The sequence below is a fragment of the Taeniopygia guttata genome, chromosome 3 (assembly GCF_048771995.1).
Source record: "Taeniopygia guttata chromosome 3, bTaeGut7.mat, whole genome shotgun sequence".
Classification (NCBI taxonomy): domain Eukaryota; kingdom Metazoa; phylum Chordata; class Aves; order Passeriformes; family Estrildidae; genus Taeniopygia; species Taeniopygia guttata.
Window position 1 is genome coordinate 68,052,547 of NC_133027.1, and position 27,157 is coordinate 68,079,703.

Sequence of the window (27,157 nt, forward strand, 5' to 3'; positions counted from 1 at the left end):
GCCCTTCCTTCCCCATCCCATTCAGACCCTGCTTGCTTTCCAGGCGGGCATCCCGGCTACGCGCCACCGCCGCCTCTCCCTCTCCCTCCTGTGTCGGGGGGCCAGGCGGAGCGGTGGCGGCAGGGCAGGACGGAGCCGCGGTGAGCTGCCGCGCTGTCCCGCAGCGAGCAGCCGCGGTGAGGTGCCGCGGTGAGGAGCCGCGGTGAGGTGCCGCGGTGAGCTCGGCGCTGTGCCGCGGCCGTCCCGCCGGTGCGGCGGCAGCGCTGAGGCTGAGGCTGAGGCGGCGGCCGCGCTCCCGCTCGCGCCCCGCCCTGAGGGCGGAGCCGGCGGAGGCACCGCCCGCGCGCTCCCCCCGCCGCCCGCCCCGGCGCCCATTGGCGCGCGGCGCATCCCCGTTAGCGCTCGCGGCGCGGTCTCGCGATGCTGGGGCCGCCGCCGCCATATTGTCGCTCTATTTTGATTCGGAGCGCAGAGAGCGCGGGGGGAGGGGGCCGGGAGCGGCGCGCGACCCCAGCGGCGGCTCCGGCTGAGCGGGAGCGGCGCCGCCACAGCCACCGCACGCACACCCCCACACACCCCACCCCGCCCCGCCCGCCGCCGCGGCAGCACGGACCCCCCTGCCCTCCTTCCTCCTGCTCCTCCTTCCTCCGCCTCCTCCCCCCGCGGAGCGGAACGGCGGCGGCGGGAGGCTGCGGAGAGGGTCGGGTCGGCGGGGTCCCCCCTGCCGGGCGGAGGCGGCGGCGGCGCTGGTGGCGGTAGTGGCGGCGGCTGCCGCCGTGGTTGTGGGGGAGGCGGAGGAGGAGGAGGAGGAGGAGGAGAAGCGGCAGCAGGGTAAGGCTGACCCCGCCGAGCGGGCCTGGTGGCGACTCCCCGGGCCAGTTTCGCGGTCCCATCCCGGGGTGCTGCAGGGAGAGGCGCGGGGGCTGGCAGGGCGGGGGACCCGGGGCTCCCGCGGGCGCTCAGCGCGCCCCGGGCTGCGCCGGGGTGAGGGGGACGGGGAAGGCCTGTGCGCGGGGAGGGAGCAGCCCGGCACCCCGCTCTGCCGGCGTGCCGGGGCGGCAGGCACGGAGGGAAGGGACGGCACGGGAAGCCTCCGCGCAGCGGGGCGTTTAGGCAGAGATGGAAACTTATTTTCCTTCGCGAGTCGCTGGAGCTTCCCGACGCGGGGAGGGATCGGGGGGCTGCCCGGGGAGGGGCGGGAGCTGCCAGCGGGCTCGCCTGGTTGCTGGAGGGAGGGGGAGAGAGAGGGAGGGGCTGGCCCAGCGCCTGGCAGGTGACAGGTGTGAGTGCGCCGGGCGAGACTCCGCCATTTGAGGATGAGTACCCGAGTGTCTGAGGTGTGAGGTTTTGGTGCCCCGTGCCTTTGCGGGGGCTGGCTGGGCTCGATTCCATATATAGTATATTTGGGACGTTGGTTTCCATTATTCCAGTCAATTTAGTTGTCGAGTAGAAATTCTTGAAATGGCTCTGATAAGAGCGGTTTTGCAGAGAGGAAATGCATAGTGTTTCTCATTTTCTTCCCTTTTTCTGTTTTGTCCTTCTGAGAGACGTGGGAACTCTCTGTGGAGGTGTGTAGTACTCTGTCTCATTCATTGGAAGGCTCGTATTAAAAGTCTGAATGCTCAGTCCTGTTAGATGTAGTCAAGCCCTTCAGGGCAGAAACCTGGTGGTGTTCTTTGTGCTGTGCCTGGTGGCTGCTGGCAGGGCCTGATTTGTTCCCAAGACCTGTGGGTATTTCTGTATTGATGATGGTAAGCACATACATAAAAAAAGGAATTCCAAAGGGATGCTTCTTAAGGAGTGGGTTTCAGGTGTGGTTTTCTAGTAGTAGTTTAGGATATCTGGTACAGACTTGATAAAGCAGTGTCTGGACTTCACCTGTAGAACTCTGAAAATGGTGCTGCATATAATTTTCAATACTCTAACATATGCCTTCTGAACATCAGCATAAGTCAGATAGAGTCTTAAGACTGTTCACGTTAATTCATGTCATGATTCTACCCACCAAAATGGTACTGTTCATGCACTACTGTATAAGGAGGGTTAATGATGCTGTAGCAATAGCATTATATTCACTGTTGGCCACAATTTGCTGAAATCAAGAATAATTTTCAGCTTAGCTATTGATTTGCCAGATAATTAGGCATTTGTTTCACATACAAATTTCAATTATTTGTTCTTTGCCTATATTGTTGTAAGTGTATTCTGATACCTGCTTTTGGCAAGAGGGAAGTTCCACTGACAGGTTAGGAGAGACATGTCATCAGCTTCAGTGAGTCCTGCTCTCTGTTTTAGATTGAAATTTCAGTCAGTTGTGACTATGATCCACATGTTTAACTTGGGTATTCTTAACTGCAGATAGTACCTTGATTTGTGCTGCACCAGAATGAACCCTCAATTGAGTCTCAAATTCTTGTAAAAACGGAGAAGACCTGGGTGGTTTTTCTCATGTTGCTTCACAGGGGAGAGAGCCTCAAAAGGGGAAGAGGTAAGGAAGGTGGTTGGGAGAGGTACTCAGTTTGGGTTGTCTCAATTTTGTGTTTAAGAGATACTTGATAAAGCATCATCCCTATCATTACATGTGAGGGCAGTGCTATCTTGCTACGCTGTGCTATGCTACCTTTGCTTATGCCAGCTTTTCAAGACTTTGTGAAACGCAAACCATTATCTTTCTCAACATAAGGGAAGTCAAATGATTCTACTCTGTTCCTTTATGTCTGTTAATACAATCATAGAATTCTTGAAAATGGGCACTCTTCCTATGACAGCGTCCTGGTAGAAACTTCTCTTTCCCAACAGTGACAGAACAGAAGAAGATAGTGTTTTTCTACACCATGGCATTGCATTGAAGGCCAAGGTCTTGTGTTATTTTGTAGTGTTTTTTGGTGTTACAGGTAGCTGGTATGTTTTTTGAGTCTTGTAGAATTAAACCTGTCATCTGTTGAAGAGATTATTCTCAGAAGAAAAAAAAACCAAACTTTTTTTTGCTATGTAGCTTAAAGGGCTATTAGCAAATTATTTCTTTGTGAGAATGTATTTTGAAACATAAAACTGTTACTGTTCATCCTGTTACAAGTGCTGCCTCCTTATCATGATCTCCATGGTTGGAAACACTGGAAGAAATAAGTTGGTCAGATGTGACCTCAAGTTTATGAAATGACTGTAAATTTAGGACTGCGGGATCAGGCTGATCTTTTCTGAGCTGCTGCAAGCGGAATGCTGAACGATGTTACTGTTGGTGCTTTTACAGAAAACAGAACAAAAATTCCAGTGATTCAGAACTGGATTTTTTAAAAGCTGTATTCAAAATTCAAACATTTATATGTTTGACATGAAAGGTAACTTTTTTACCACGAATGTATACAGTGATTCAAGTTGAGTTTTTCTCACTTCATTGCTGTAGTAGGTTATCTCAATTGGGCAAGTGTGTGCTTTCTGTTTCAAGGAGGAGAAATGCTGCTGGAAGCCCTAAGGCATCTTGAACTCTTCTTAGCAATTTGGTCTGGTTTGGATTTCACATGTTTAAATGCAACTATGAAAGCAAGAAAGCTGTCAGATGTAAAATTGGAAAATATTTTTTTATCAACTTTTCAATGTCATCAGTAGTTTTTTGGTATAATAGTTGTTTCAGTTTCACCCTCTCTCGAGAATGCTTACCAAAAAATCACTGACATAATATTGATGCTTTCCCTGACAGAAGTTTTTGTAGACGTTTATCCTAAATAAAGTTAGGGATTTGTTTTTATTGAACTGATCATCAAGTAAAACTCTCAATCAAGAAATTGCTGCAAATGCTATACAGACATTTACTGAGTTTTCTGGTTTCTGTTACATTGCTTTAGGTGGTGTTCCTTAATTGGTAGTAATTGGATTCTAGTGAAACCAAGTGAAATAGCTTGACATAAGTAAAGTTAAAAGATCTGTGGGGTTTGTGTGAGTATCCCAATATTCTTGGAGCATGACCATTGCTGAATGAATGGCATCGCTTGGTATATTCCTGTTGCCATAGGCGCACTTAAGGTATAGTTAAATACTTAATATTTTTAGAATGTATTAGTTTTTTTTGTTGGTTGCAAGAAGTCAAGCGTAATTTGATAATGTACTAAATAAATTGTAATTTAATACCTAGTCAGAGAATTTTACCAGAAAAACACTTTTTTTCTTGTTTGAAATATGCATTCTACTCTTTGAAAAATGCTATGTGGAATCAATTTTTGTAGCAATGTGCAAAATGTGTAGCTCTTTTCTATTCTAAGCACAGATGAAGATCAGATTTCGCTGTCTTTAATAATGAGTGGTTTAAAACTCATTCAGATCCTGCTTGTACTATGAACAGAATTTAATTTTTCCATTATTTGAGAATCTGTGTTTCAGCATGAATTTAAACCTGTGCTCCCTTTAGTGTTTAAAAAAGCATTAACTTAGGAATACTCAGTGGCAGAAGAAAAGTGTTGGTTGTATATATGAGTTTTTACAAAATGATCACCCAAGCAACTAGGGTGTACACCTATTAGTCATGATATTGTTAGGTTTGCTAGAATTTGCCAAAAATGGGACAAAGCCACTTTATATGCTCACTGCTTTGATGATTAACTTAAGGTAGATTACCACTTAAATGCAAAGGATCTTATACTTGTTCCAGAATTAATCAAATCTGGTGCTATGTGGTGCTGGCTGGCTGGTCTTCTGGGGCTGCCAATGGAGAAGGCAGAATTCAACCTGCTTTTACTCTCATTGAAAGCATGAATTCAAGTTACTTTTTTCTATGGAGCTGCCAGTTTTCATGAAATTTGTAGAACCCTTTTTATCTGTGAGATTTTATATGTCCTTTAAAATGCACTTGAAAATTATCAGAGGATGCAAGTAATTATTAAAAGGACAGACAAAACACATATGTGCAATTTCTTTAAGTCGCCTTTGTTAACTGAACATGCTAGGAAATAAATTTTTGTAATTTGGGAGTTCAGATTCAGCTATTCTCTTGTGGATAAAATGTTGAGATGCACCTATGTTGTATGGGGTTTTTTAAAGAAATAGTTGTTGGTTTTGTATATTTGTGTAGTGTATAAACTGTCTTTCATTTGCTTTTCTAAAGTCACAAATCTTGAGTAGTCATATTTCATTTAATCTTGTGTGTCAGTAAAATTTGAGCTCATCAAAATTTCAGGAGAGAAATTAGCCAAGAGTCAAGGTGTGAAAGGTGTTATAATAATGTTGAACTAAAGTTAAATTTGTTAAAGTTAATGGCTTCATTAAGATCATCTCTTTAGGGGAAAGTTTTGCATTAATTTAGCAGTTACCTTTACTTAGCTGCCAGTCGTCTGTGGGGTAAGAACCAGGTATGAAGTGCTGTACTCTTTTCTTCAGTCAGTAGTTAGAGGACGTGAGAGGTTAAGTATACTGTGGCCAGTGCTTGGAAGAGAGTGGTAAGATAATAGGCATCTGGGATAGAGGTGGAACATGACTAATTGGAGCACAAGGGCATGGCTGAGACACAGAGAAAATCTGTGGGAAATGGGGATTATATTTTGCTGTTTCTGGGACAGCACTCTGAACAAAAATCATGTTAAAATAGGTTCTTGAGAAGATGAAGATTGAAAAAAAAAAGGTTTGGTGATACAGTTGCTTCCACGCATTACAGAGCCTCTTGTGCTGTCCTGCGCTTGTGTTTGTGTGGGTCTGATTCAACAGGAGTGCCCAGACTGGCACAGAGTGTGAAGCAACGTGGGGCAAGAATGTGCATGAGTAAGGGAGCAGCTACATAAGTGTGTAAGACATACATGTTTGTCTCAAAATACACCATCAAAAGCATTATTTTATTGTTATATCATGTATAGTTACAGCTTCTTTACATAATGTGACTTACATGTTGGTTGCATGCTGGTAGTATTATTCAGTCATTGTCTCTGTGGCCAATGGTACATGTGATGTACTCCCAGGTCTAACTGATTTTTTGAGCCATGGTATTGTCAAGTTGTTTTAGTAAGCCTGAAATTATTTGCTTTGTAATATAGATTTGTTACAGACTAAATTTTTTATGTAATTTCTTGAGCCTAGAAATAATTATTTGCCTGGTGCACCTCTATTTTGTCCACAGCGCTAGTAGAAGTGGATAAGAAATCACTGTCAGATGGGAAATACTCTTTAACAGTTGGTTTTATTTGCTGCAGCCCGTCTTTATTTTTCAAGAATATGCTTTCCTGTTATCAGGTGTTTTCATAGTTGATTTGTAGAAAGATTGTGTATAAATATGTTTAGGGAGTAACTCTTACAGACTCAAAGCTAGGGCTTTAGAATGCATTTTTCAAAGGAAATTGCTCTGTGTGTAAAAATCTCTTGCTGATCCATCAGTTTATCAGTGTGTTCTCAGAATGTCTTTTTTAACAGGGTAAATGAGACAAGTTTAGTAAAGTAACTAAAAAAATACAGTAAATTTCAAAATTTAACCATGCCACAGACATTAGCTACTGATCTGATGCCTAAGAAGCTGTGAGTGACATGTACATTCAGATAAATTATGTCTTTTCTTGAAGCTATTTGGGTTCTGGAAATTGATTTCTATTTTGTACTGAAGGCTAGAAATGCAGAAAAGTCTTTACACATGTGAGTCCTAAGCCTGATTTCCTCAGACAGAAAAAAATTAACTGTTTCACCTATATATAGGGGGGAAAAGCACACAATTAAATGAACATTTAAGTTGTACACTGTGGTCTGTAATTGTATCTTTTGTCAATTCATGTTGTGTATAAACTCTTAAGAACTGAAGTCTCGCCTCCCTGCATCCGTGCTGTGCTACACATCTCTTTGCAATACTCTCCTGTCTTTTTACAGCATTTATAGTTTTTTGGGTTTTCTATTTTTTTTCTTTACTCTTTGAGAAATCTGTGCCATGCAGAATTTATCTCCTCCAGCCACTTTACTAACATCCTATTATTTTTGTAGGCAAGCTAGAAAAGAGGAAATCTGGTCATTCATATCCTCTCCATTTACCTTGCCTAGGCATGCTGATCTGTACTTTATAGCTGAAGCATTAGTGCCCTCTTGTTTATACTTGACTATGCCATTCTTTTTTGTTCTAGTCCTGAAGAGACCGATTCAGCACTTGTCACTTCATTCCCATTTTGTCTCTTCTTCAGAGTATCATTACTAAGTTGGCCACTGCTTCATTTAGGCTTTCCTGAGAGAATGATAGGAAAAAAAAAAAATCTTGAGTTCTGTACTTGGATTTCTTTCTATTCATTCAACTGATTCAAACTGTAACTTTCCATTTGTTGAACAAGCATTTGTTTTTCAAAGGGAATAGTAGGTTATCTTTCTTAAAGAGCCTTCTTAAGTTTAACAGCCTTGAGCCTGGGAACAGACTATCTCCAGGAGCTCAGCAAAAGTGTGCTTAAAAAGGCATTTCAGATTGAGAAGTACAAAGCAGTAAAAATTCTGGTGTCTTGCTCTCTTTTTTTTTAAGTACTACTCTTATGTTTGGTAAATGGGGATAAGATTATTTTGTATGCAAAAAGTTGTGTATTTAAAACTGTCATTACTGTAATAACTGCCAATACCAGAATATTATATTGTATTGACTAGAGTTTAATGTGTGTTAGGCCCTTTTGTGCAAGGCAGTGTATAAATATTTATTAAATAAGCCAGTCCTAAAAGAGTTTGCAGTCCCATGAATAATAAGTTTGTTTACCTAGGTACCTATGTTGGATTAGGCAAAGACATTTAGCAAAGTATTTTTCTTTCATTTATTAGGCCTGTTAGTTCTCCAGTAATTTTAAAATTGTTCCAGTCTTTAAAAATTAATTATAACTGTCTTTGATAGCTGTAATTCATTCAGTGATGTTTTGACATTACTTTTAATATTTGCCTGGAAAATTCATAGAAGAGGTATGAAATTACTTGACTTAGACCCTCACTAGCTTGTATTCATTGGTAGCTGCTTAGGGTAGAGGTCGGTGTATCAAAGCTGAGAGTTGAAGTTTATCAGAGTGACACACTTGGGGCTTCACTCTGATTGAGAACTTCTTATTTCTTCAGAAAATGAGTTGAATACAAGGAAAATCTAACCACAAGCAATTTCTTAAAAATATATATTTGGTTTTGTTCTGTATCTGAGTTAAAACTTAATATGAATGTATGTGTAAAAAACGTTGCTAAAGGATCTCTTTTTGTGCCTCTACAAGAAGCATGTGTTAATCTTTCTTTTCCATGCATAAAGTGCAACTCATCTTTTTTGTTCCTCTTCCATAATATTTGGTGAAGGAGTATAAAATAAATTGTATGCAGCAGGTGAAAGCTGTCTTTTGAATTGTGGAAATTCGTGTTCTTTCCAGTCTCTTGTGTGAAGCAGCAAGGTTCAGAGAAAATACCCATTATTTGTTTCTTCTTTTCCCCTGCATGGGGCTGAAAACCCCTGTGGTTTCCAGATCAAAAGGAAAATACAGTTTCTACCAGTAGGGCTTTCATACACATACTGTGGAGGAAAAATACCTGTTTGACAATGCAGTATCTTGACTGTTCTGATGATACTGCTTTTGTCAAAGCTGGGAAAGGTACCGGCATGGCTGCACGATTTTGGATGGATCAAAGAGTGTCATCCTTCCATAAGGATGGATGCATACAGAGATTGCATACAGAGATTGCTGGTGTAGTGCAGTTACATGTGCAGAATGGTGTTATTTTTCTGGAAGAGCTGCAATGTTGAGTGAGTAGTTTTGCTTTATTGATACAAAAATAGGCCTTAGCTGTCAATAAAGGAATGCTTTCGCTATTTTGTCAGTATTGTGCATGCATTAATTACTCTTGAAGTAATATTAAAAATGGCTTTGAGATAGGAGATTTAGAGCAAAAAATGGAAGAAAATGAGTGTTTGTGAGTATCAGGGGCCACTGATATTTTGCTGTGACTGAACAGGGAAGATTGCTTTCACTGACACAAGCAGGTGGTCTCTTGTTCTGGTCTCATCTATTTGTGAGCCAGGGCAGTTTCTGTATGGGTGTTTAGAAATTAACCAGATTGCTATTAAACTTAGATGATCTTGTGGGCTGAGACTAAGCCCTGGGTGCTGAGGAGCTGCTGGATCAGTCTGAAAGCCTCCTGTAACTTCACACTGAGGGGGTTGTTTTGCGCTACCTCAGTGACAAGGCATGGACTTGTCATCCGTTCCTCTGAGTTCACTGATGTGGTTTTAGTATAAGCACACAAATAGATTTTTCTGCAAAACTGAAATATGGTCGAAAAACCAGAAGAATAGATAGATAGAAGAAATAAGAGTTAATTAAGCTGGTATTGTGAATGAAATTATAGACCTGAGAGTAGTCCTGTGACAGAGAAGCATCAAGACCAGCTCAAGGATTCATCCCTACGCACTGTGGCACTGCAGCTGTTCACAGAGTCACCAGCTGAAATACTGAAATGGTGTAAATTAAAAGCTAGCCCTTCAAAAAGGAGAACTAATTTAATTAGTTGAATTAATTTTACCACAGAACCCATGTATGTGGATTCTACCACTAAAATCTTCACTAGTGACCTACCTGGACGAAAGGGTAGGTAACATTAATTTTTCTCCTCTTATGTGGACATAATCAAGGGGTCTTAAATGCTTTCAACAGCTGTATTTTAATTAGCTTTAAGTGATGGTGCCTGCAAGAACCCTAGCAGTCTTCTCTTTGTCAACAAGAAAGAGTTTTTTCTAAGGTTTTCTGATCTTTAAGTGCTGTAGTGCAGCTTTGCAGTGCAGTAGGAAATTCAGGTCCCACTGAGACTAGTCAAAGTGTGGCTAATAGGTAAGCGTAAGTGCAATGAGTTATGTAAACTATGGCAAGAGAAAGATTGAGAAAAAAGGTGCAGCACTTGTTGACTCTTGAGGAAAAATGTGGCTAAATTAGGATGGCAAAACAGATGTTTTGTAATAATATTCATGTTTGACCTGTGTACTACAAGGGAGCATTATTTGTGGCCTAGAGTTGGAGCCTTTTATAATCTTTAATGGTTATAAAACAAAATTAGTGAATCTCTTAAATTATAATCTGCTATTCAAACATATTAATGAAGACAAAGCTTCATTTAAAGATGAGTAAATTAAAACTAGTCTGTAGGTGTTCTCTTTCTTTCAGAAAGAAACAACTTTCTTGAAGTTGCAGATTTTGACTGGACTTTGGAACTCAGCAGTAGTTGCTAATCTGGCCTGCATGTTTAGATTCTAGGCTGGTAGATACCAATAACTTCTTCAAGCTAAAGTTTAGGCTGTGATTTCTTTCATGTTTTCTTGGTTGTGTTTATTATATTGATTTTGTTACTTTTCTTAGGGGTTTTGGTTGCCAGTAGTATTGCTGTGACAAGAGAGTATCTTAAAGTACTACTTAATGGAGTTAGCAGAGTTGATGAAGCTACAGGCTTCCTTCCTGTTGAAACCAGCCAAAATAATAGGCCAAACTGAAGCTTATGTTTCTTCAGGGCAGAGCCAGGGGCAGCCCTCTGGAAGGTTTTTTCCACTCCGCATCAATGAGTGGGGAAATTCTTGCCAACACAAATGAGATTAAGACCTGCAACTTGCCTCAACATAATATAGTTTGAGAGGAATACTTAATCTAGAAAAATATTCAGAGTTATACTAGCATGGGATCTTGTTAGTTAAAAGAAATTTGTCTTTATGTTTGAAGTTTTTAAGAGTCTTGGACAAAACAGTATTTCAGCATTGTCTGTGTGACTTCAAGCTGCTGCCTGTTTGTGATAAGGGCAAGTCATCACCTTACACTGTCATATCAATGAATGCTGCAGAATGCCTGCAGTGACTCTGCAGACTGTCAAAATTCACTGGTTTCAAAAGCCCTTTCTCATTTTATGTTTGACTATTGCTACCTTCTCTGGCTGTTGTAGCTTTGTTTTTTGGTATATACGGATGGACTGGGATTTTAAATTGATTTAGGAGAAGCCTAGCCTAGTTTGCCTTGTGAACTTAAGATTTTGTTGTCATTCCTTTATCATCCTTTCTGAATCTCCTGTTAGAATGTAATTGGAAGAAATAGTAGTTAATTGGCTATTTATTTATGCAGGGAACGGTGGTGATATCACAAAATTAAAGCATGAGGTATTTTTTTTAATATACCTTGGATCTTGCCAGTTCCTCTGTTAAGTCACCATCTGCATTTTTTAATTATGCCTGTCTGTAACCTATGGCTTATTATTTTTGCAGGACAAGGATTAGAAGATTGGGATGAGTAAAAATTGAATTCTTGTGAAATACAGAGCTAAATAGTTACGAATCCTTTGGTGCTTTATCTGCGTGACACTGTTAATTTTATCTTTCAGAAGTCGGTCTACTTCTATTAACAGGCCTCTTATCTTTGTTGCAAATGCAAGAAATGTATTAGGATGTCAAAGCTGTGAAGAGATAACCAGACTAGCAGAGTTACTTTTCCACCATGCTCTTATTTAATATTTATTTGCATAAAATGGGTTCTCTGCTTTCTTTAGTTTCCTGAAAATACACAATCTCTGGCTATATTTCTGGTTTGAAGATAAACATTAAGGTTTAACTGTTCTTATTCTTAATTGTATGTACTTTTTATATTTTCCTTTTTTTTTTCTTAGTAAAAGGCTATCAGCTGATATCAATATCCAGGAAATATATTCAGAAGATATCCAGAAAACACAGTGGGAAGTCAAAATCTGAGTAGAAATTGTTTATTTCTGCACTTCTCTTCTGCTTCTCTGTCCACAGTTTACAGAGAGGGCTTGGAAGAGGTATCACGCAAGGACAAAATCTTAGTTGCAAGTCCTCTGGATTTTTTATGTGAATTTTAGTCTTGTGTAAAACTTACTGCTGCTGTGGGACTCTTTTTTTCTTCCCAAGTGACGTGAAAAAGTGGAAGACCTTACAAGGCTAAAAGCTCTTTACTCAGCTGGTACCATGAGGCATCTTTTCTATTCCTTCTCAGCTTTCCTGTTACTTTTCCTTGTCCACCTTTTTCAGAGCAGGTTACTTGGTTATTTTTTTCCTTTTGAGTAGCTAGTTTTATTGTTAGTATGTATCTGTTGTCAGGGTTCTCGTAAGGAATTTTAGTTTAAAGTAGGAAAAAAGTAGATGATAGGTTACTTTTGTAAAAGGGCTAGTGATCGTCTTTTAATGGTTGTTACAGCAGGAAACAATACGTACTGAGAAGCTGTGAGTGCCGAAGACATTTCAGCTCTTCCTGGCTTTCCTCTCCCCTTTCCTTGTTAATCCCCTTCCCCCGAATCTTGTGTGGAGTAAAATGCAGAAAAAATGATCAGTGGTATTAGTCCCTTACATAACAGCAAGTGCAGTGATCACATTTTCCTTTCCTTACGGAAAGGATGGAGGACAACTAGTGATAGTAAAAGGATTTTAAAATCATGGGGATTTAGGGGTATAAGGAAAATCAAGCTTAGTAGGCCCTGAAAAAAATAAATACCCTGGGTGCATGAAGGCCTTATGTCTTGCTAGAGCTGCACCTGTGTAGCTAGTACATGATAAATTATATAATTGTTAGATGTGATGATTGTTTAGTAATTAAATATAATTACTGTTTAATTGTAAGAATAATCATGAGAAACTGTGGTCAGGGGCCTAAGAAAGATCACGAGAAACTCGTGCTGGAATAAAGTCAATGTATACGATAGAACAATATAAGTTTAATAATTAATATATAAGTTATATAATGATAGAATATAAAATACGTTCAGCTCGAAAGCCATGTCGGAGTCAGATTTGGGTCTGTACCCCTGATTCCCAGAGCTTTCAATAAAAGACCTGCATATAATCATATCCCGTGATTATGTGTGTTCCTGAATCCTAACACTAGCACTCTTGTCTTCATTGAAGACAGTTCATAGTGAAACATAAGGAACCTACAAAAAATAGCAATTTTTAAAATTATGTATTATCAGTTTCTTGATGGGAAATCTGTATCTTATTCTAGAAGAAGATAAGGGAGGCTAACTGGGAGCTAGAGGAATAGCTGCTTAGAGATCTATCTGTTGCTTTTCTCTACTTGTGCATCACATTTGGCCTTGGAAGAAAAGCAACAGGAAAACCAAGTTGTATGGGCACCATCATGAGTATCTCTATTTGACTCATGCCTATCAGTGTCTGTTACCTTATCTTAGTATTGGTGGAGGTTATTGGATGGATTTTTGTTTAATTTCTACTACTACTACGAATTTGGCAGAAAATAAGTGGGAGCTAGAGGCTTCCTCCCAAATCTTGCAGTGGTGCTCTTGGGTTTGTCCTTATATGTGTTGGTTTGGGAACTAATGGAGAAGAAAGAGAAAGCAACAACTAGTTTTCCATGACCACACTTCACCCTTCCTTTTCCCCCTTTTTCCTGGCAGCTGTCAAAAGTCCTCCACTATTAACCCAGGGATTTCTGCCAGTGTAGTTTCACAGGTGAAGATAATTGCAGATACAAAGTAAAGCTTTGTTAGCCTAAAACTATGGCAGCCCAGCTGTGAGTCTCATCCTAATATGGACACTCTTTATATCTAAGGATCTCAATTGCCCTTCTAGAGGAGAGGATTGTCAGAAAAGGGGAGTTCTGTGGCCATTTTTTTGTATATGGTACTGTGTTAAATAGCTGAAGGTCTTTTCTTTCCTAACTCTTGGTGGGAGGTTCTCTCTTGGTGTTTTCCTACCAACCTTTCTGAAGCTTCTCCACTGCCTTTCAGTTCAGGTGCTGTGTTTTGGCAGAGCTGTTTCCAATTATAGCTGCTATCAATTGAAGGAAGTGGTTTGCTGTTATTTACCCTTTGTATAGCTTCTCTAGAACTTGTATGTTTCCTCCTTCCTCTTATCCTACAGGTCTACATTGTTGCTTGTTTGTAACAGCTGCCAGAAGCAGCTTTGTGTGATTGGGCTAGGATTTTAAATTTTTCAATGTTTATTCTAGTGCTAAGGTAATGTAGAATCAGAAAAGCCTGATGTAGTGTTGAGTAGAACCTTGATTTTTCTCCCCCCTCCAAGGCTGTCCTTAGGAAATGCTAAGGGTGTGATTTGTAGATCAGTGTAAGTTGGCTTTGCTTCTTTCCCTCTGTTCACTCTGACATTCATCTGACTCAAAGCTAAACTAGCAGAAAATTAACATGGCATTATTCCCTGTTCTGATTTTGCTCCATGAACTGGCTTACTGGAGAATCAGATGAGTGCCAAAATTGGGCACTCACAGGAGGGGAGGGAGAGGGGGAATGCATGCCTGGGAACAGGAGGCATGACAGTGGCAGTATTGAATTGTTTTGGAACAGGATATTAAGGTGTGGCTGAAATATCCAGCTTTACTGTCATTAAAATATTATGAATAAAGGATGTATTGGTAAACAAGTGAAGTCCTTGATTATGATGAAAAAGGAATTTATTTTTTTGTCAGTCTGGCTTCCAGTAGGTATTTGTGCAAACATTGGATTTACCAGTGGCACCTCTCACATCAATTAAAGAAATTGTATGAGTTTTGTAAAGGGTGGAAGAATGGAAAAGAAAATATTGAGCCAGCCCAGAAGTAAAGGAAATTATTCAATCAGCCCAGAAGTAAAACCGTGTGTGAGACAGAATCCTCTGTGCTCTTTGATCAGGAGAGGGTACCATGAGGGTTGCTGGGAAATTAAATCAAATCTCAAAGTTCATTAAATAAATGGAGATTTTTCTCAAGGCGAGTCACGCAGCATAAATAAGAAGGAAGTAGAAGTTGCCCTTTAGTTACTTGGTTTATCTTTATGGAACAGGAGGGAAGTTGGAGCTTGTGGTACTTGGCTGCTTAGTTATCTAACTACATATTCCCTGGCCCAGCTGCTTCAGACCTTTCATTCTGCTTGCATCTGTTTCTGTGGGCATTAGGACCATGGGGCTTTCTAAGCAGTACCCAAGTGTCTGATAGTGGGCACACATTTTACTGTTTCGACTGTTTGGTAGTGATAGGTGATGTCATTATACTATGAAAAGTGCAAGTGTTTTCAAAACGATTTCTGTGCTTCCAAAGAGTCGGTGGATATTTTTCTTTGCTCATTAGCCTCTTGCCACCTACCCACCTCTATGGAATGGGAATTAACCATAAGAGATTTCACCATTTTGGAGTGTCTGTGACAAGGTATTAGTGGTCATGCCAGAGGAGAGTGAAAGAGTTGCATTTGATGGTTCCTTAAGGCTTGTCCTACTGTCCCAGTTTCACATGTAATTGCAAAAACTCTAAAGCGTGCCAAAATGAAAAAAGGGGAGTTTATTTTGGATTAGAAGCCTAGCAAGAAAAATTCATGGAATTTTCTTTAATAATTGTAGTCATTTTCTCAGGAAAATATGGATGAAATGAAGTACAGATAGGCGAAAAACTGAAGAGCTGTTCCATTCGATCATCAGGCATATATTTTAATGTTTGTTTATTACTGTGTCTTTGAGCTTGCTGTTCTCAAAAGATGACCCCTATGAATAAACTCTTAGGTGGAGATGTCCCCAGATCCTTAAAATAACCAAAACTGTTTGCCTCTGTTGGAACAAATCTGCTTTATATTTCATTAAAATGAGAGAAGCATATGACTGATTGTATTATCCAATAATTTTCTTTGCAATCAAAATTTTTGCCTTAGCAAAAACCATGATTTTCTTTAACTTCTGCCTTTCAGTTTGATAAAAATTTACACTGTGACATGTATACAGTGTAGTATACTGACTTTGTGTTCTGGATTAAAGTGTAGTTACAGTGTTTTGAAATGGTTATTATCTGTGATGAAACATTTTAATTGAAGATGCTTTTGAGCAAAAAGAAATATGGTCTGTATGAATTGTGTTAAGACAAACAAGAGACTATTTTCTTTGAAAAGTTTGAGAACCTAATTTTCTGCCTGGATATTCTGAACAAACTGGTTTTCAATTAGGCTTAAATAATTCATTTAATTTTTTCAGTTTTTAAACGAGTCAAAGGAATTGATAGTTTCTTGAAACCAATATTTTAATTTTTTTTTTTAAGAAGCCCGATTTGCACAGATGTTCATAAGGAAGAAGTTTTTAGCTTTCATGTCTTGCATAAAAAGCAGGCAGTTGCTTTTTGCTTTTTTTTTTGAGCAAATAGCAAGTGAGGAACATGAGTCTTTGTGTTCATGAGGAAGTGTTCTTTGATAATCTGTTCTGAATTTTTTGCTCCTCTTTTCTTTGTTAGGATTATATCTGATTACTTATTTCCTTGACAGAAAAAGGGACTTTCGTGTTTTTATTATCCCTGACATGTAAAATGCATCATACAGCTTTGTGTAGGTAGCAGTTTTCTCTTGGTAGCTTGGACTTAAAGAATGAAATTTAAGATGTTGAAAATTACTGGAATTAGAGGAGGGAGAGCCTGAGCTTTGAGTCTTACTATGCTGGGGGTCTTATCTTTTGAGGTAGATAAAAGTTTTATCAGAGCAGCCAGTAAAATTTATCTTTCAAGAGCAGAATGAAATTGCCAAGAACTGGATTAGCAAGTCATTGTAGTCCATGCACATGGACTTTTATATTGAGAATATTGTCGTTTTATATGATATATGGTAGCAGTATAATTTAAAGGAATTCAACAGAGGGTAGTCAAAGCCTGTTTCTAGTAGGCATTATCATCTATCCCTCTCCAAAGCTCTGTTGTTTAAACTGGGTATCTGCTACGCAAGATTTCTTTTATCCTTAGTGGATTGTTTCTCAGGACCTTTCTTGTCCTTTCTTTATTTACCTGAATGTTCTACAAGGGAATCTGCGCTGTGCTCTTTCTATACCTGTTTTTACCATTTTCTTCCAGCCTACAGTGCCTGACCTGTTTTCACACTACATCTTTACCTGGTTTGGTCTTGCTGACTGTGGCAGGATTGCTCTTTAACAGATGAGAGATTAGACAAAAAGGGATATTGGGTAATTAAAGTTTTGGTTTCTGCATATATGTTATTGTTCACTGGTAGAATGTGTGTGAAGAAATGACAGGTATAAGTAATAGAAGAAATGTGCTGCCAACTCCAGTGGTTTTGCAATGAGCTGCATGGTGCTGTCCAGTACTAAAGTTAGAATTTCAATATTCTTAAAACATAACCTGCTGTCCTTCAAGGCTGATGAACATAGCTGACATAACTTCTGATTATTTTAAGGAAACAAAGTGAAAGAAAGGAAAAAAAAAATCTACTGATAGCAATTTGTTTCTTTCTTCTTACAGACTTTCTTCTGAAGTCTTCCAGAAAACCAGAGCCCATTTATGTGTGGTCATCTATATTGATGACTGCTTTTTACTTTTAAAACTGAAATTCCAAAGACTTCCAGTCAGCTTCATGTTGCTGATGACTACAATTAATCTAAAATGGCATTTGTCATAAAGTTAATAATGTAAAACTACCCAACTGAATGTTTGGTGTTCTGAAGGGTTTTCACAATTGATTGATGAAGTACCAATCTAAGGTAATGCATCACCGTGGCACCCTGGTGGAAGCTGTTATCTTTATGAATTACCAGAGACTGGCAACTCAGTTGCTTTCTTCATGCTTCATGCCTTACATCACTTGCAACTTCAAGAGACTTAATTCAAATTTGAAGGAATATAATGGACAGATGTGTTGGTTTTCTGCTCTTTCACCAGACTGATGGGTATTAGCTCAGTTGCTGACTACTCTCCAATGGAGTAGTTTCTTTCAACTCCTTGGAGATTCATTGAAAGCTTGAAATCAAATATGTGTGATCTTTATATTAATTCAGTACTTCAGACTATATTTTCATTGCAAAGGGATGCAAGACCAAGTATTCTAAAGGTGTCTAAAGTCAGCTAAGAGTTTTATTTTCAAAGGCCCAAGTGTCTTTAAACGTTTGTGTGAAAATGGTGGACATGAGAAGCCAACTTCTATGGTTTCTGTGAGCAATATTGACATGGTTAGTTTTGTTGATAATAACAGTAGGAGGCTTTATTTACAACAAGCATCATGCTAGTTGGCTTTGAGAGTTCAGCAGTGATGCTGCTTGTTCCTGTCACTGGAAATAATACAGTGTCAGTCAAAGAATTCTCTTCTGTTAACAAAAGAAGTGTATCTTCCCATGCACGTGGTCTTTAACTGGCACTTTTCAGGTACCTCTTTCTAACCAGCTCCATTTGCTACAGACAAATTAAGGTTGCCAGATAATCACTTTCTGATCACCTAGCAAAGGGACTTCCCCTTTTCAAGTGTCCAATGAGCAGAAGATCCAGGGAAGTTTTTGTGATGGAGAAAGGAGAGTACAGCTCTTTTGGCAAGGGGCAGCAGCAACCTGTTGAGCCAGGCTGACTTGGAGGTGTAAGGGCATGGAAAAATGGCTGGTAAATGATAAATGGACGAAGAAGCTTCACTGAAGGTAGCTTGGTCGCTTTTAATAGGTAATGTCCTGTTACACAATTTTTCTTAGACCTTTGCACAACAAGATGTGTTGCAGGACATTTGTCAAAAGGGCTCTGGAGCGGTGTTCAGAAAGGAGCTCCTGAGTGACAGCTGGCTGCTGTTGCTCAGCTACTCATTGTAGGACCTTCTGGTTTAGGCCCATCTCTGTTACCGTAATGGTACAGTGAGACGTATGTAAGAGGAAATGCGCATTTTTAAATAAACTTTTTGTGCAAGGTGAACAGGTAGTGTGTGTGTTGGGTCACATATGTGGTAACATCAAAATTCATGACTGTATCAAAGTAAAACAAGACTAGGTAAGGTGCTAGAACAAGAACCTAAATAAAGTATGTTCGTGGGGTCCCACAGGCTATAGTTGGACCATGATTTTATCAGAATTTATACTGTAACTAGTACAGTGAAACTTGACCCCTGAAGAGGTGTGTTCAGACCAGACGAGAAGCCAGAATGCTGTCTCAAAACTTCAGTGTAGTGTTTCTCTCATGATATGGGCTACTGTAGTTATATACCACAGGATGACAAGTAGTCTGGGGTCATTTGGGCGAGGTCTGACAAATGCACTGCTTATCATTCTTTTGTGTCTCTTAATTGCTGAAGAAGTACATGCTTCTGGCTAGTTTTTATTTTAATAGATTTGGAAGTGCACAACCTTAACTCCTGGGAGAGGATAAGTAACAGAGCAAGAGGCAAAGGGCAGAAACTGATGTAGAAGTTCCACCTGAACATGAGGAAGAATGTGTGGATGAGGGTGACTGAGCACTGGAATCGATTGCCCAGAGAGGCTGTGGAGTCTCCCTCCTGGTGATATTCAAAAACCATCTGGATGCAATCCTGTGCCTTGTGCTCTAGGATGATCCTGCCTGAGCAGGGAGGTTGGACGAGATGATCCCCTGTGATCCCTTCCAATATGACTGATTCTGTGCTAAGTTGTATTCAGGTGAGAGGGGAATTCCATCTTAAACTTAATTAAGCCTGTGTCAGTGTTTGACAGTACAGTTGTTCCTGCTTCAGGTCTGGTTTTGGGGGGTTTTTTTTCAAAAAATTAGTCCAGAGTCAGCAGATTTTCATGTACAGCTACTGCTGTATTGCCATATTGTAGTATCTATTGGGAGGTAAATAAAGAACCAAAATACTACGCAAGGCCTGTTCCTCATGTCCCGTCTCTAAGAGGTACCCTGTCCAGCCATGGCTGGATAGAGTACAGTGTGTACTTGGTGTTAAAAATTCTTGCAAATTAATGTTAAAAATGTCTCATGAAGCAAATTCATAGAAAGAAGCTACAAAAGTTGGACATAGCTGTTTGATATATTTTATATTTAAATGTTTGGAATGATACATTTAATTTATTGACTTTTCTGATAATATGTTCAGAGACTTGCCTAACTGTGAAGTATGTATGTATGAATCAGATACAAAATGAAATAATAGAATGTTCCCAGAATTAGTGGTTTTTTTTTCTTTTAAGAAAAAGTAAAAGCATGTTTTCTTTCAATTTAACTGCAATACTCCCAAAAATGGTGCTGTAACCAGCAGGAAGTTGGAGGTTGTGTGCCAGGGATGCTTCTTTTGAACATGGTTCAGACACATGTGTGCTCCCTGTGTGCTCCCTGGCTCCATGCCATGCTAACATGATCTAAACCAGCTTCTGTTGGGAATCATTATCCATGTTGTCATAAACCTGAGTATTTGTATGCCAATAGCTTGCGTCCAAGATTGAAAGTGCTTGTATCAATAGAACACAGCCAACAAGGGTTCATCCCTTTTCATGGCCTTGTAGACATCTTTTTGAATAACCTTGGTGTAAAGTAGATCACTGACAAAAGGAATGTCTTGCCCTATTGCTACTGAAGCTTAAAATCTTACCAAGGAGCCAGGGTGTAGCCCTTACACTAATAGGATAGCCAATATTGTGAGATGAGTGCTCAGCATGCTTGTGAGGTAGTTAGTGTTCCCTTTTATTCTGTGGTAGTTGGATAATGCACTTAATCAGGGAATGCCAAACCATTTAAAGACCAAGAGTGTAGTTTCATGAGCATTTCTTTCCATGTCAGCACTGGTATGGGCTGCCCTGACCTTAGCTTCTTATTCCTGCCTTGCCCCTCAGTTGTGCTGGTGTAACTAGTTAATGTGCCAGGTGGCTTTGCAGCAAAGCAGATTGTGGAATTTACCATCAGAAAAATATTATTTTTAACCTGGATCGATTCCCTGACCGGCCTCACTGCTCAGCTGCACAAACAGTTGTGCCAGCACAGCTGAGGAATGAGGACTGCTTAAGCTGGTACTGTAGTGGAAAAAGTGTTGTGAAACTATAGCTTAATCTGTGTATTCTAGGTACAGTTGTACTGTGCTGGCAAAATATTCTTCACATAGATACAGCTTTTATTACCACAGCTTGACTGTGGAATGGAGAAAAGGATAATTGTGGGGTTTGCTCTGATATATTTATGTTGTCAAAATATGTCTATAAAATATGTCTTGACAGTTCTGTGTAAAATTTATTATTCTTTACATAAACTGGTTTGAACAATATGAATCATTAGAAAATTAAAGAACTGCAAAATCAAGGCATCCTCTGCTTTTTATGCTGTCTGCTTGGAATATATGTAATGCTGAGATAGTTGTTTCCATATTCAACAACACTAGTGTTCCTGAAGTTCATTCAACCTTTATTTTTGAAGATGAGAGCAACAGAAAGTCTTAGAAGAAATGAAATTCACAGCTTTTTAGTAGCTATGATAAGAAACTTAAAGATCTGAAGAAGAGATTTAAGATTTCAGAAGATAATATGCAATTTGTTAAGAATTCCTTCGTATGTAGCTGTGGGTCTTTGCTGAATCTTTGTAGCTATGGGTCCTCTTGGGAAAGAAAGCATAACAATGCTTTCATTCTTTGTCCTGAAACTTTGGCTCTCCTGTTGCTTGTCAAATGTCCTGTACACAGACAATTCAATTCTTTAATTTCTTTTCTAATTGGATTTTTAAATCATTTTAGATGTCGGCTTCAGTTCTTAGTCTCATGTTATAAATGGGTGGAGGGAAGGCAAGTATTTTCCCTTACTCAGATTAGTTAGTTAGAATTTTGTGATGATTTACTTTTAAATTTTGTATTTTGGCATATTGGCATGCATAGTATACAATAATAAGTAGAATAAATGAGCTGATATTGCATTTCTTTGTATACAGGTATCATTATGCTAAGGTGATCTTCCTTCAGTCATGTGCGCCTAACAGAATATTTCTAGGATTTAAAAAAAAATACTGCAATATTTCATGGGTTTTACTCTCTAAGTTGGCAAGTATCTAAGCTCTTGTGTGGCCGTGAAACAGTTTCATTTATATCATTTCGTAACGAGTCTTTGGAATGCTTTCTACCCATTTACAAGTATCTATCTAGAGTGGACTAATATACATACACAATGAGAAGTCTTTTGAAACAAACTAGTATTCAGAATGCTTTTGTACAGCATTACTTATCATGTAATGTTATAGTGGAACAATTACAAATCAATTGAGAAATCAAAAGTAATATTACAGTAGAAATTTGTGCTTTGGGTATTCCTTTAAGAGTTCACTATCCCTATGGCAACAACTGCAAAGGTCTTTTTCTAATTATGCCAAGTTTAAGGTTTCATCAAAGTGGAGCGGGGGTGAAAAGCAGCTCCTAAAATTCTATATTTTGTGGCTTGGAAAGGAAGCACAAATCTGTTCTTTGTAGACAGTTGTTTTTTTGGTTTTTTTGTTTGTTTGTTTTGTTTTGTTTTGTTGACTGTTTGTAGCTTTCCTATGCACTTAAGAGAAATTTTAATATAAGGGTAAGCTTACTGATCAATGCAAGAGAGAAATTGTTCCAGTCACTAACATTTGAGAAAATTATGCGGTAGTTGGGAAGCTGTAAAGACAACTCATGCAGAATTTCCTCTGACATTGGAAAAATGAATATGGGCAAAGCATTTCACTGTAATTAATAGTGGTTTCCTTTGCTGAATCTATAAGAAATACATTTCTAGTGTCCAGTATTGTTTGTAATGGAATTTTCTTTATGGAATTTTAAGTTACAGGAAGAGCTATTTTTTGTCTCTTATAAATTGAGATGCAAGGAATACTTTTCTTAAAAGGCAAGTTACATATATTATAGAGGTTTAAGTAATTGTTAGATTAGTTTTTTCTATGAAACGTTATAGTGGGTAGAATGTGTTTTATTCTACTATTGCACACACTAATTTTACTATTGACCCATGCATAGGAGCATTTAATGATTCCTCATTATAAATTCATTTGACTGAACTGTGTTCACAGAAGGTTTTATTGTTCTAGAATATGTTGTTTTATTTTGTTCCTGAAAGATACAAGGCCTCTTAGGTTGGTGGTATTGGTGGCATTTAGGGTTCTTTTGACTGAGCTATCAATCCTGTTAGGACTCACTGCTGATAAAAAGGGATTGATTTTACTATAGCTGAAACAATGAAGGAAGTGAAAATATTTCAGAATATATTTTAATATCATGAAGTTAAGTAGCTCTAGAATTATTAATTTATTATAACCTGTGTTGTATTATGACAAATTCAATGCATTCTTTGGAAGAATGAAATCAGTCATGCATTCTAAATGTATCTAACTCTCACTGGTACAAAAGAGCATGGTATGGTCAAAATTCTTGCTGTGATGTTGTGAAAATTCCCAGTGTGATTTAGTTGGTTACTGTCACACCTATAGTGCTGTATCTGTCCTCTGTGCCTCCCAGTGAAAGGGTTAAGATGACTTCACCAGTATCATTAAAACTACTGCATAATAATCCTGTGGGTGAGGCCTCCTCCGTGGTTCAGTCAAGGAGGGAACTGCTTTTTTTAAGACATGCAAAAGAGTACCCTGACAGTGTCAAAATGAGGATACAACATTTCCAGTGACAGATTACTGACATTTTTGACAGCTTGAACATAGCTTTTAGGGTAAAATAGAAGGATATTCAAGCTTTTTTTCTGAGGACTTTGTGTGTAATTACCAAAAGGGTTTTTATATCAGTCTTTAGACTAATCAGTAGACCCTCTGGAAGATCTGTAGGGTAAGAGGAAACCATAGCATTTTAAATATTTTTAATTTTTTTTATTTCCACATAAGGAATTAACTATACCACCTCATTTAAAATAACTAACCATTTATTTGCAACATGGTGGTAACTTCTGTTTTATGGAAAGTGTGTCAGTTTCCATTCCTTGTTGGTGAGAAGCAGGGCAGTAAGGGGAAAATGAAGTTTAGAAGTCCATCTGAAAGCATTTGGTTTTGGTTTGGATTTTTATTTTTTCCTTAGTTTCATAATGACTGATGCCAGTAGCAACTCATAGTAGCCCTTTTTGATACCTATATGCTTTTCCATTTGCCAGGCTTACTGTTCTCGTAACCAATAGATGGCCATCCTGCATTTATTCAAAAAGACAGAGCAAGATCTGCCAGCTGTGATGACATGGGAAGATTTGGAGCTTGACAGTTTTTTCTGAACTTCAGTATATGATAGTGAAAAAGCTTTTCCACTGTCTATACTGGCATGAAAACTTTCCTGCTGTGCAAATAACGTTAGCAGTGGCTTTGATTTTTGGCATTAATAAGTTGGGCATTTTAAAACTTCAGTTTCAAATATTTAAATGTGTTCTCTGTGATGTCTAGAGAGGACATGTGTCTGGGCTAAAAAGAAATGTCTTACTCAAATGGAACCAAATTCCACTGAGGTATGTAAGCATCTAGTTAATGGAGAGGGATCTAAAGGTCTGGAAAAAAAGTGCTAGGACTCACAGAAGCTACTGATTAAGGATTTGCATAGAGCCCAACAGTAAGAGACAAATACTTGGCACAGATGTTTGAATTTAATTTGGACTCTGTCACAAATTGCACTGAGGTCTATAATTTTTTCCTGTTGTTCTTCCTCTTAACTTATTCAGACCCATAAGTTTAATTTCTCTGTGTATTTTTCCCCACTTCAATTCTTATGCAGGCAGGTGTCAAACCTGAATGGTTTTCTCTATTTTCTGTGGAAGAGGAAGATGTGTGTATTATACATGTAAAAGTAGAGAAAAAGTATTGCTATACCAGATATTGTATTTGCTTAGATACCTAGCTTTACTTGATTTATAATACAACTACTGGTGCAAAAGCACTGGAAAAGAATCAAGCTAATTAACATAGTTTTTAAAAAAGCATCTTTCAAACAGCAGCTGTGAATGGTCTTCTCAGTATGTACTTCTCAGTAAGCGAACTTGTCGAAGGATAAGCCAAAGGGCTTTTCAAAAATGAATATAAGAAATAGAATAGGCAGCATGCTGTAGGATGTGATTATTCTTTCTCTTCAGCGCTTGTGAGGGTGCATCTGACAGCCTTGAGCCTGCCATTGCAAGAAATGCTGACAAATGGGAGCAACTTCAGCTGAGGGAAATAAGATGGTTAGCCACATAAATAGAGAGGCTGAGGAACCTCAGCATGTTTAATGTGGGGAACAGAGTTCTAAAGATGGACTATTGTGCAGAATTAGAGGCAAGATGGGGCAGGAATGTCTTTCTCAGGTAGCAAACAAAATTTCAAGTAATAGATTGCAACAAGGGAAATCTCAATTGGATATAAAGAATTAGTTGCTCTTAGTGAGTGCGATTAATCAGTGGAGGAGCTTTTCCAGAAACCTAGTGAAATCTCCATCCTTGGGATTTTTCAGAATTTGATTCCTCAAGGCCTTGTGCACCTGGTTTAAACCTGAAGTAGAGTCTGGTTGGAACTGTTGACCTCTATCAGTACCTTTCAACCTGAGCTTATCAGTAATTCTGTGAAGGTAGAGTTGGTTTTTATTACAGAGTATTCAAGAATTACAGGCTGAAATTTAGAAAACATTCTGGATCAATACTGTTTTATCTAGAAGTGCTGTTGGAAGTGCTTTGAGACAGAGCAGCCTTAGGTTATATAGTTACAGCTTTTTTGAGGCTCCATGAATTGAGATTACTGTTTCCTAAAACCTGCTTTTACATGTTTTTTGGAAATGCTTTTGTTTTGGTTTTTTTAGGCAGTCACTGCTCTTCTGCACCTGTTCTAGGTGTAGAATTGGTTTAATATGTAATCCCATAGGATTATAATAGGAATGGGATATAAAAATTATCCAATCATAGCACTGATGCAGTGCTGGCTATTGAAATAACACATGGCCCATAACTCACTGCTCCAATTCAGCTTTTGGTCTAGCCATGCTTACAGGGTCTGTAATTCAGATTCTTAATTACAGTTCTTGGGAAGCAGGTGTCATTTCTGTCAGCCTAGTTCTTTATATCTTTCAGGCTCACAGTAAAGTCTTTGATTTCAGAAGAATGCATTTTCAGGCTTTCCGCTTGATGGGATCTTCCAGTCTCTGCTGGATGTGGTACAGTTGAATGTTTCTAACATGGTTTGAGCTTATAAAGCAGCTCATCGCTGCTGAAATGCAAAGAGAAATCCAACAAAAAAGAAGGGTATTATCTCCTAATAACTTGATCCCTTGAATTTATGTTGGAGAAGAGGTGGACAAATATTGTGGCCAGAGCAAGAAAGAGGGCAGAATTGCAGGGTCAAAGAGCAGAGTGGCGAGAAAGGCAAGGTATACTGAAGATTTCAGTCTGTTCAGCTTTCTCACCCTTAATCTGTAAGTGCGTCATTAGGAAAGGAGCATGCAAGGGTGACTGTTACTGCCACACAGTTAACTTGCATATTGTAGTCTTCTCATAGATGAAGATTAATGTGATAATCTTATCCTCACATTGAATGAGAATAGTGATTGTGGATTTGTGATCTTCAGGGAAGCTAAAGGAGCTGGTTCTGTGCTTTTTTAAGGCGGCTTCTTTGCTGGCCTTGTGCCGCAGGAGGCAGCTGATAGATCTAATAATCTGAGTTCTGGAGCTTCAGTGTTTGCATCTGGAAATATTAGTGGCCTTTACCCCTGATTTGAAAAGGCTCATAGAGATTTGAGATATATATATTGAAAGGTTTTTTTTTCTACTTTTTTTTTTTTCCAAAAGAAACTAGGCCAGAGTGTTAATTCTGGAATTACTTTGAAAAGTTGAAAGACAGAAGACATTTAATTGGCTGAATAGCCAGATTTCATTTGTATTTAAGCCAGTAGATTTTTGTCTAAATATTCAGAAGTATCATTTGCTTAGGGCACATAATGGAAGACCATAAATATTTTGTTTTGATAAAACTTTAACTGTTTTGTGTTAGTATTTATTTGTTTTTATTTAAGAAAGAGCAGAGAAGAAAAGTGAGGTGAATGTTACTTGTGGAGTCCTTAATCTGAATGAGCCCAATTCTCTCTTTAGCAACTACTTTTTTTCTTTTTTGCATGCATATAGATTTTGCCATAAATGATACTCTTAGTTTGGCAGTCTCAATTATAGAGTCCTGCTTTTGAGACATTAGAATCCGTATCATTAGTATCCTGGACCAATTATTTGTGTTACTTGAATATTTTTAGGTGATTTTAATTGATGTGAGTGAAATTTTATTCCTTAAATATGAATATAAAAAATAAGGGGCTTTTGCCTATCAATCATGGAATTGAGAGTGTTTTCTGAAAGGAATATCTGGAAAGTAAAGGGAATAGTTGAAGTTTACTCTTCAACTTTATGGATTTCCTGTGGCTTTTTTGTGACACATGCATTCACTTCTTGGTGAATACCAGAGAAAGTGTAATTTGATCATCGAGCCACGTTTGGTAAATACCAGTTTTGTGGGGACAGCCTGTTCTATCCATAGGGGAAAAGGTCCCTGCCAAAAATCTAAGAACTTTC

General features: G+C 38.9%; 1 protein-coding gene across 3 annotated transcripts in view; it reads left to right on the forward strand.

Moving 5' to 3' along the window:
* Positions 1-598: 598 nt before the first annotated feature.
* Positions 599-27,157, forward strand: part of TAB2 (TGF-beta activated kinase 1 (MAP3K7) binding protein 2) — a 59,812-nt gene continuing 33,253 nt past the window's right edge. The window contains exons 1-2 of one of the 3 annotated variants that reach the window (XM_072927070.1): positions 599-831; positions 2,359-2,488. The gene's annotated coding sequence lies outside the window, so the exon portion shown is untranslated. Of the gene's footprint in view, positions 832-1,000; positions 2,489-27,157 lie in introns of those variants that run through there. The other 2 variants (XM_072927068.1, XM_002196492.7) reach the window with 2 other exon arrangements.